This window comes from Dendrobium catenatum, unplaced genomic scaffold (genome assembly GCF_001605985.2).
Source record: "Dendrobium catenatum unplaced genomic scaffold, ASM160598v2 fragScaff_scaffold_220, whole genome shotgun sequence".
In the NCBI taxonomy this organism is placed as follows: Eukaryota; Viridiplantae; Streptophyta; class Magnoliopsida; order Asparagales; family Orchidaceae; genus Dendrobium; species Dendrobium catenatum.
In genome coordinates, this window is record NW_021318682.1 from 1,264,102 (window position 1) to 1,272,804 (window position 8,703).

The window sequence follows — 8,703 nt, forward strand, 5'->3', positions numbered from 1 at the left end:
GCTCTATTATGTTTAATTTGTTATGTTTATTATTCTAGCTATATTTATTTTATGCAGGGGAGGTTAAAAAGAGACATAAGTGAAATTAGAGTTATAAAAAGATTCGTGAGGGTCTCATTCACCTAGTGAAGTAACCTGTGGGAGATATAAGTGGAATAAGAGTTAAAACAGACATCGAGACATGCATATCATTTTGTACATCTTCTCATATTCTGTCATAAATTTAATATTTTGCTAAATAAAACAAACTTAATCATAAAAGGAGTCTCTAAAAGCAAGTATATTGTGTTACTTATGTACAACTGTAAAATTCTAGGATTTTTTGTGAAAAGGTGAATTAAAGTGCAAATTAATTATGTCTTGTTCTCGAAATCAATGCAGTCTGATAACCTATGAAATTGTATGGGAATGCATATATGTGAAAAGTAAGCTCTAATATGTTTATGAAATTTTGATAATTTCTTCATGTACACTAAAATTACTATTGAAAACTTTAAATTTATGAACTATGATTATGGATATCAAATTATATAATAGGACAAGGGCATGCTTACTAAGTTAGAATGTCAATAGCTATCTTTGTTGCTCCATAATGTTTTAGTTTATGCTCCTACCTATTATCTGGATATACCAAGAGAGATGTATGGTCTAATGAGGCTACTATGAAATATTTACTCATGGGTGTAGCAAGCTCTTCTATTCTGGTTCATGGTTTATCCTGGCCCAGCTGGATAAAGTTCATAAGCGCATGATCAATAGGACTCAAAACTTTTGAGGTATTATATAATCTAGCATTATTTCATTTGACATAGAGATATTATGTAAGCTAGATTATAATATATAAATTTTGAGAAATAAAATCGAATGATGTTGAGATAGGCTTTATTGTATCAAGTCTTTTAAATACATATGATTTATTCTGCATTGTGGTTGAGAAAATTTCGGTTTAAAAATTTAATAAATTCCATTAGACTCTGAGGTGTTGCATCCTCGCAACTATTTGAACCATTCATGTTGACGTTGCAGAGAAGGCGACAAAGGAGAACGATGATGGTAAAGTTCGTGCCATTGATTTGGCCATGTCGTGAAGAAGGTTGGAAAGTTTTTATTTATTTATTATTATTATTTTTTTAAGGTTGGAAAGTTAAAACCAGCATCTCCTATTATAATTACATATGCTATTGAGACAGAAGAATAAGTTATTAGCACGTCTATTACTATTGTTTGTAAAGATTATATAACTTAATAGACTATCAAATAAGAAGAATACAAAATAAAAAATATTTGACAAAAAAATTGACAGATCTATCATATTATAACATTGCATGCAACGCTTGCTTTTAGGTAGTTTAAGTTCGTAAGAGTGTTATAATTTTTATGATTACACTTTGTTGTTTTATAAACTTATAATTATTGTGATTAACATTTTATTTAAAAATCATAATTTATTTTGTTATAAATGTTGTGTTATAGCTTGATTAGACATTATTTGAGCCATAGTACAATCTTAAGGTCAAATTATTTCTCCACAAAAATAAACAAAAAAATATTTGACAATTTACATATATTATAAATTATATAAAATCAAATTTTATTAACTCATGCAAGTGGCCATGCCAAATATTATTCTCATATATTTATCTTTTATAATAGAAAAAAAAAAACAAAGTTGGGATCAATATTTTCAAAATGTTCAACGCATAGTAATGCAGGTTTTTTTTTCAAAATATTCAAAGCATAGTAATATGCAGAAATCTCCAGCAACAGCCCTTTCCACCACCAAATTTAAGCTCTTACATAATCACTCAAAAATGAGTGAGGAAGTGAAGAAAAAAATATCAGAGAAAGGATGCATAATCACTCAATGTATCAAAGAAGTTATTTATATTGATCTTCTCTTTTCCTGAATAAATAGCTTCTAAATTTCTTCCCTTTTCTCTGACAGCAGCCTTATCCACCACCGCATATAACTGCTTTAATGGCATCTAAAAAAAAAATAATAGAGAATATGTGAGGGTCATTCAATTTATAAACAATGAAGAAATTAAAAAATCCTTAGCTTATTCCTATTGTTTAGTATCCTATATCTTGGACTACACTGCTCACCCAAGAAAAAATATCATAAGATGGGAGTTTTTTAAAAAAAGAAGAAGTGAGAGAGAGAGAGAGAGAGTCTTATAACATAGTTATATGTAATACCCACGAAATATTTACATCAAAGACAAGAAGACATAAAGGAAACTAAATCTTTATCTATAGCTTCTAGATGAGAATTACTTTGATAGTCTATGTCTAATAAATTTTGTTGGATTGCTAAACATAATGAGTTTCTACTAGAACTTGAGGAGGCACACAATAGAGATTTATTATTACTATGATTATGAAATCTCAAAGGTGCATCTAGGCAAAGCTTCTATAAGAAATGGTAAAAAAATAAAGCTCACCCCGTTTAACGCTTCAGCGGCTGCATCAATATCATCTCTTGCAAAAACATTAAGATGTTCTAGCACCTGCATAGAAAAATACATCAATCAAGAACCACAATATATGTACGCACTTGTAAATTAAAAGATTTAACATACATAAACTTTGGTTAGAAGTGAACTAATGCATTCGATGAATATTCCAAATTTGAACACTTTTTTAGAGACTTGAAAGCTAAATAAATAAACCAAATTCAAACATAATCCAACTTATTTATTCATGCTAATGAACTAGGTTTGTTATAGTTTAATAAGTAACTTGTCAAAGGCTCGATATTAAATTCAATAATAACTCATATAATTTAATTAAAATTTGGTTAAAGTATAACCTGATTGTTTTAAAGTACTCCAAACTTTAGAATATTTTACCAAATTACATTTTTTATTTCCACAAATTTGGCTCTCATTTAAAACCTTAGTCCCTCGAGGTTTCTTGTTTGAGCGAGAGTATACCAATGTTACAACTCATATGAGTGTGCACTTGTAAGAGGCGATCACATGTTCTATTCTCATCCTTCTTAGTTTGCCAATTTGCCTACAATTGGCGTGTGAGCAATCAATCTATGAGCATACCGTCTTAATCCTATATGGTAAAATGCTTGAAGGTAGTTGAGAACAATAAGAGCTTTGAATCCTACAACTTGCATTACTCTCACTTTAATTTTATGACAAAATATATTAAGCACATGCTTCTGTCTCCTTGAAATTGACATTATATTTATCTCCAAAACCTCAAACCTCAAGAAACGTGTCTAATAAAACAATCCTTGAACTCTCTCCAGTTCCTGATAGGCTCGTCTCCTATTCTCGCCATTGATACCACGCCAACGCCTTCCCTTCCAGACACAATCCGCCGCCGTCAGCTTCTCATCATCTGTCAAACCCGTTGACAGCAAAGTAACGCTCCACCTTGTAGATCCAGCATGGCCATTTCCCCCTCGAAGATGGGCATCTTTCACTTTCTCACCTTCGGCATCCCTCCGTACCCACGGTAATCTCCATAACCTCCCATTCCCTCGAAATGAGGAACTCCCAAGTGTCCCGGTCCTCCCCCGACGTTGGTAAACCGAATTCTTCATTCATAATCTCCTCTTCCCCTTCAAAACAGCACCTCGACGCTAAATTCAGCACCTCGACGCTGATATTCTTCTCCTCTCTCCAAAAATTCACTACCTTCATATTCCCCTCGCCTGCCTCCAAAATCCACACCTCGACACACTGAAAAAATCAGCAACCTCGACAGCTTGAAAATCAGCACCTCGACGTTGAAAATCAGCACTTGGCGGTCATTCCCCATGCTCATCTCCTCTCTAGAGAGTGGCTCTAGAGGTTGGCATGTCGTCATTCACCTTCAAGAAATCTCCACTTCCAGATTCCTCCCTCCCCCGGATTTGGGTTCGGATTTCCTCCTACGCCATGGCCGTCAAGTGGTCTCTCTCACTTCCGATGTGTCTGGGATGGGTTTTCATCTCACAATAATTTCTCATCATTTCTTTCCATCCCGCGAACCTCCCTTCCAACCTTCTCATTGTTGTAGAGATCCTCCAAGAATTCCTCCAGATCTGTCTTCAGTTACCAAATCGCCCTTCTAAAACTTCCACCTTTCTTTCCCGGTCATCTTTCTTTTAACGGATCCACAAAAAAACTTTTTCCGGAGACGACGATCTTGCTAAAATTTCAGAATTTCAGCCGCCGGTGGTCCCGAATCGGTGCTCTGCATACCAATTTGATAGGAAACACTTGGATTTCCAAAGTGTTTCACACCAATAACCAAGTAGATCTCCGGATGAAATTGCTGTCCACACAGGAAAACAGCCAAAAATAGTGGATTCAGAAGAGAAAAACGAAGGAGAAACGTAAGAGAAACAAAGCAAACACTTTTATTTAAAAGAGATGAAAGCACTTGCAAGATACAACTTCCTTTCGATTCGAGAGCGAAGGAAAAACTCTCCAAGTCTCTAGCCGTAGGTCTAGAGCCCAACACACAAACCCTAGATCTCAAAAAATGATTCAAATCCAAGATTGATCCTCAAATCCCTTCCCAAAAACAACCTAATTAAAGACAAAGGATTAATACCAAAATGCTAAACAACCCCTCATTCAAATATTTTCCCTCCTAACTTGAATTAACCTCAAGTGGGCCCACCCTCTTATTTCGCAACCCCCCCCCCCCCCCCCCCCCCCTTTTTTCTGTCTTGCCTTGCCTCCTGTAGGCGATGAACCGGGTCCATGGTGGACCGGTCCAGCCGCTCCAGGGATGGGCCGGCCGTAACAACATGTTTGGGTGAGAGATAGATGATTTTAAAAGCATTCATGGTGGTCATGGATTTGGAACGGCCGACATGGAAGGTGGGCAAGACCATATTGGATTTTTGTTTAGCTTATATTTTTTAATTGCTAATACCTTATTTAAGAAAAAATGAATGAGCCATCTCATCACTTTATAAAATGATATAAGTACAAACCACAGGATTGACTATTTTCTTATTAGAAAATTAAACGTTTAGATTTGCAAAGATTGTAAAGTTATTCCGAGTGAAAATTATGTACCCAAACATTCGTTTAATATTAGTTTTGGACTTTAAGATAAAGGGGCATAAAATAAAAAATAAAGTTAAAACAATTTCGTAGGATTAAATGGGGGCATTTAAAGAATATTAACAAAATATTTTTGGAAATAAGATTTAGATCTTTAAGATTTTGTCTGTGCATGAGGATGCTAATATTATGTGTGAAAAAATGGCTACTGATATTAAAGAATTATTGCAAAAGATGTCCTTGGAGTATCAAAGGGAAAAGCTCCAAAAGTAAAAATATTGGTGTGGATCCTAATGTGCCAGAAAAAATTAAAAATAAGAAGCTTGTGTTAAAAAATTGGTTTAATTTTAAAAAATTCTGATAATTTGGGAAATATATAAAGTGCCGTTAAGGATGCCGGGTTGGGGATAAGAGAAAGCAATATGGATGCAAAGCATTAGCTTTTAGTGATTTATTATATAGATTAGATACTAAAGAGGGAGAAGATATATGTATAAGTTAAGCCAAACAAAAGATTAGGGAGTAGTAAGGATTTAGGTTTCAAGTGAAGTGTTATTAAAGATGAAGATTAACAAAAATACTTTTCTTAGAAGATGATATTCAACAAGATGAATAGATATTATGCTAAACTTTTTTTAATGAAGAATTGTGATAAATAAGATTGACTATAGTGTATTAGACCCTAGATGAAAATAAAATTTATTTTTTTATCGGCGTAATTAGTAAAACTGAAGTTAGAGAGCGTTTAAAGAAAAATGAAGGGTGGAAAAGCTGTGGACCTAATGAATATTCCAATAGAGGTGTGGAAATGCTTAGAGATGAGGAATTTCATGGCTTATAACTTTTTAATACTATTTTGAAGACTAAGAAGATGCGCAGATGAGTTGGGAATTGAGTGTGTTAATTCCTATTTTTTAAGAATAAGAGGTGAGTACAGATTGTTGCGAATTATAGCAGGTATTCAGTTAAATGTTGTTCATTACTTTAAAACTATGGGAGCGAGTTTTGGAGCATAGGTTGCGGCGTGATACTAAATGTTTCTCAAATCAATTTGGATTCATGCGCGGTTAGGTCGACTATGAAAGCCAATACATTTATTAAGAAGTTTGTGGAGAAATTATAGAGAAATAAAGGAGGATCTACATATGATATTATTGATTTTAGAAAAGCATATGATAAAGTTCAAGGAATGCGTATGGAGAGTTCTTGAAAAGAAAGAAGTCAATAATGCTTAGTATATCAAATCATTAAAGATTGTATGCAGGAGCTTTTTTTTTTTTTTTTTTTATTTACTTGATGTCCAAACACAGTTGGATGACCAAGTATTTCCTATTTCGGTGGGTTACATCAAGGATAGCCTAAGCCCATAATCTTTTTACTTTGTCATGATGTTCTCACTAGACATTTGCAAGAGATGTACCTTGGTGCTATGCTTTTTGCTGATGATATTCTTCTTGTTGATAAGGACTAGAGAGGGAGTTGAAGGTAAACCTTGAATTATGAGGTCAACCTTAGAGTCTAAAGGTTTTCGGCTGAGTAGATCTAAAACGGAAATATTATGAGTGTAATAGTTTAGTAGAATAGACCTAGTGAGGGGATTGTTGACTTTGGGCGATTCAAGTCATTAATAGAGTACACGTTTTTAGATAATCTTGGGATCTATTTCAGAGTGATGGTGAAATAGATGGGCGATATTATCCAGCAGAATTCAAGTTGATGGTTGAAGTGGAGGAATGCATCGGGCTTGTTATGTGATAAATGACCCGCTTCAAAACTTAAGGAAAATTCTATAAGATGGTAGTGAGGCCTGCAATGCTTTATGGTGGCTCGAATGTTGGCCTTTAAAAGGAGAAGCATAATACTAAGTTAAGTGTGGCCAGAGATGAGGATCTCCGTTGATGATGCGCTTTACCCTTAGAGATAGGATACGAAATGAGCATATACGTGAAAAGTTGGAGTAGCCTCCAGTAGAAGAATAAGATTAGAGAAAGTCGCCTTAGATGGTTGGTCACATAAAACGGCGGCCTTGCGATGACCCGGTTAGGAGAGTAGCAGGTATTAGATTTGACTTATGTTAAAAAGTAGGGTAGACTAAAAAGAGCTTGGTTAGAAAATATTAGGAATGACCTTTCTTTATTAGGATTTAAAACGAGAATTTGACTTTTAATAGGAACACAATGGAGAAAAAGGATTCATTCGTAGCCGACCCACTTAGTGGGATAAAGGCTTGATGTTGTTGTTGTTGTTGTTGTTGTCTTTAAAAGAAAGGCAACCCATGAAAGTGATCATATTTATGTAAATCTCTAATTTTTTGGCATGGTCACTTTCAAAATTTGCACTTACAACACAAACTATCAAAATATAGTTATTCAGTTCACTCACAAACGGCCAACATTATTATTCAAAGTTATGGTAACAATCATCTGACATAGAACCATAAGGACGAATTCACAAAGTCAATGATTAGGCTAGAGTTGAACCCTGGATGACGTAAAATATTATAACAATTATTAAATACATTTATGATGATATTACATATATGTAATGATTAAATTTTATGACTAAATAAATAAATAAACAAAACTTCATATACCAAGTAAATCAATTCTATAAATTTTTTAAATTTAATTATATTAATACACAAATTAGTTCACAATGATAATTTTATTTAGATTATAAAATAACAATATTTGGTAATTTTGTTATTATTGCTTAATATAATTCAGACAAAAATTATAACATTATACATATCAAATCATGTTACATAAATTGCGCTATAAATTCATAATCAGATATATTTTATAATAAAAATATACTCTAAAGATTGTAGTTTTTCATCTTATCAATCACATACACACAATAAAATATACTAGATCAAATAAAAAAATTGAATATTAACATCATCTAATTAAATCAAATCTATTTATGTTATTTAAAAATTAAATTTAAAAATAGTTCTTAAATACATGCAGATGTGTTATTGAATTTGAACTTCATCGTTATTTACGCCCCAAATTAATTTAAAACATATGATATTCTAATATTTATTTAATATAATTTTTTATTTCACATGATAAAGAATCATATAGATATATGGCCAGGTTGTCATATAAAAAAAATTAATTGGATTATGATATAATACTTATAAATATTTAAATGGGTCATTTTAAAATTAAATATATTCAATTTAAATTAATTATATCATTTAAAAATTTTAATTATAAATTATTAATTATATAAATGAGATACAAGATAAAATGGCGGGTTTTTTAGAAAACACATCGTTGCCACTCAACAATCAAAACGCTGTTGCGTTTTCGAAATCGTTCTAAAACAGGTCTCTTTCATTCAAGTAGTTCCAACCCTCCAATTTTAGAAACATCAATGATTATTTCTCCTAAACTTTCTCATACAACTCACCGAATTTACCTGTTTATTGAGTTATTACATCATTATTGTATCTATTCATAGTATAACTTGTACTAAATTGCATTTGCTTTTTATCCAATTTTATATAAGTGAAGATTTCCAAAAGGTTGAAGCTCCCATTTTCTTTCGAGATTCCATGAGAACTTTCACAATTTCCTGCAACAATATTGTAACTACAAAAGTGTAACGTCTACTTTTATTTGATTTCATGGTTTGAAATGAAAAGCAAGTGCGCAAGCTATTTATTTTAAAA

The 8,703-nt window shown here is 32.6% G+C and overlaps 1 long non-coding RNA gene across 1 annotated transcript; it reads right to left on the reverse strand.

Annotated features, from left to right (window-relative positions):
- Positions 1 to 1,681: 1,681 nt before the first annotated feature.
- On the reverse strand, positions 1,682 to 2,575 carry LOC110099801. The gene is made up of 2 exons (XR_002303490.2): positions 2,445 to 2,575; positions 1,682 to 1,985 (listed from the first exon to the last, which is right to left on the reverse strand). It is a non-coding gene; the product is annotated as an uncharacterized LOC110099801 (long non-coding RNA).
- Positions 2,576 to 8,703: the final 6,128 nt, after the last annotated feature.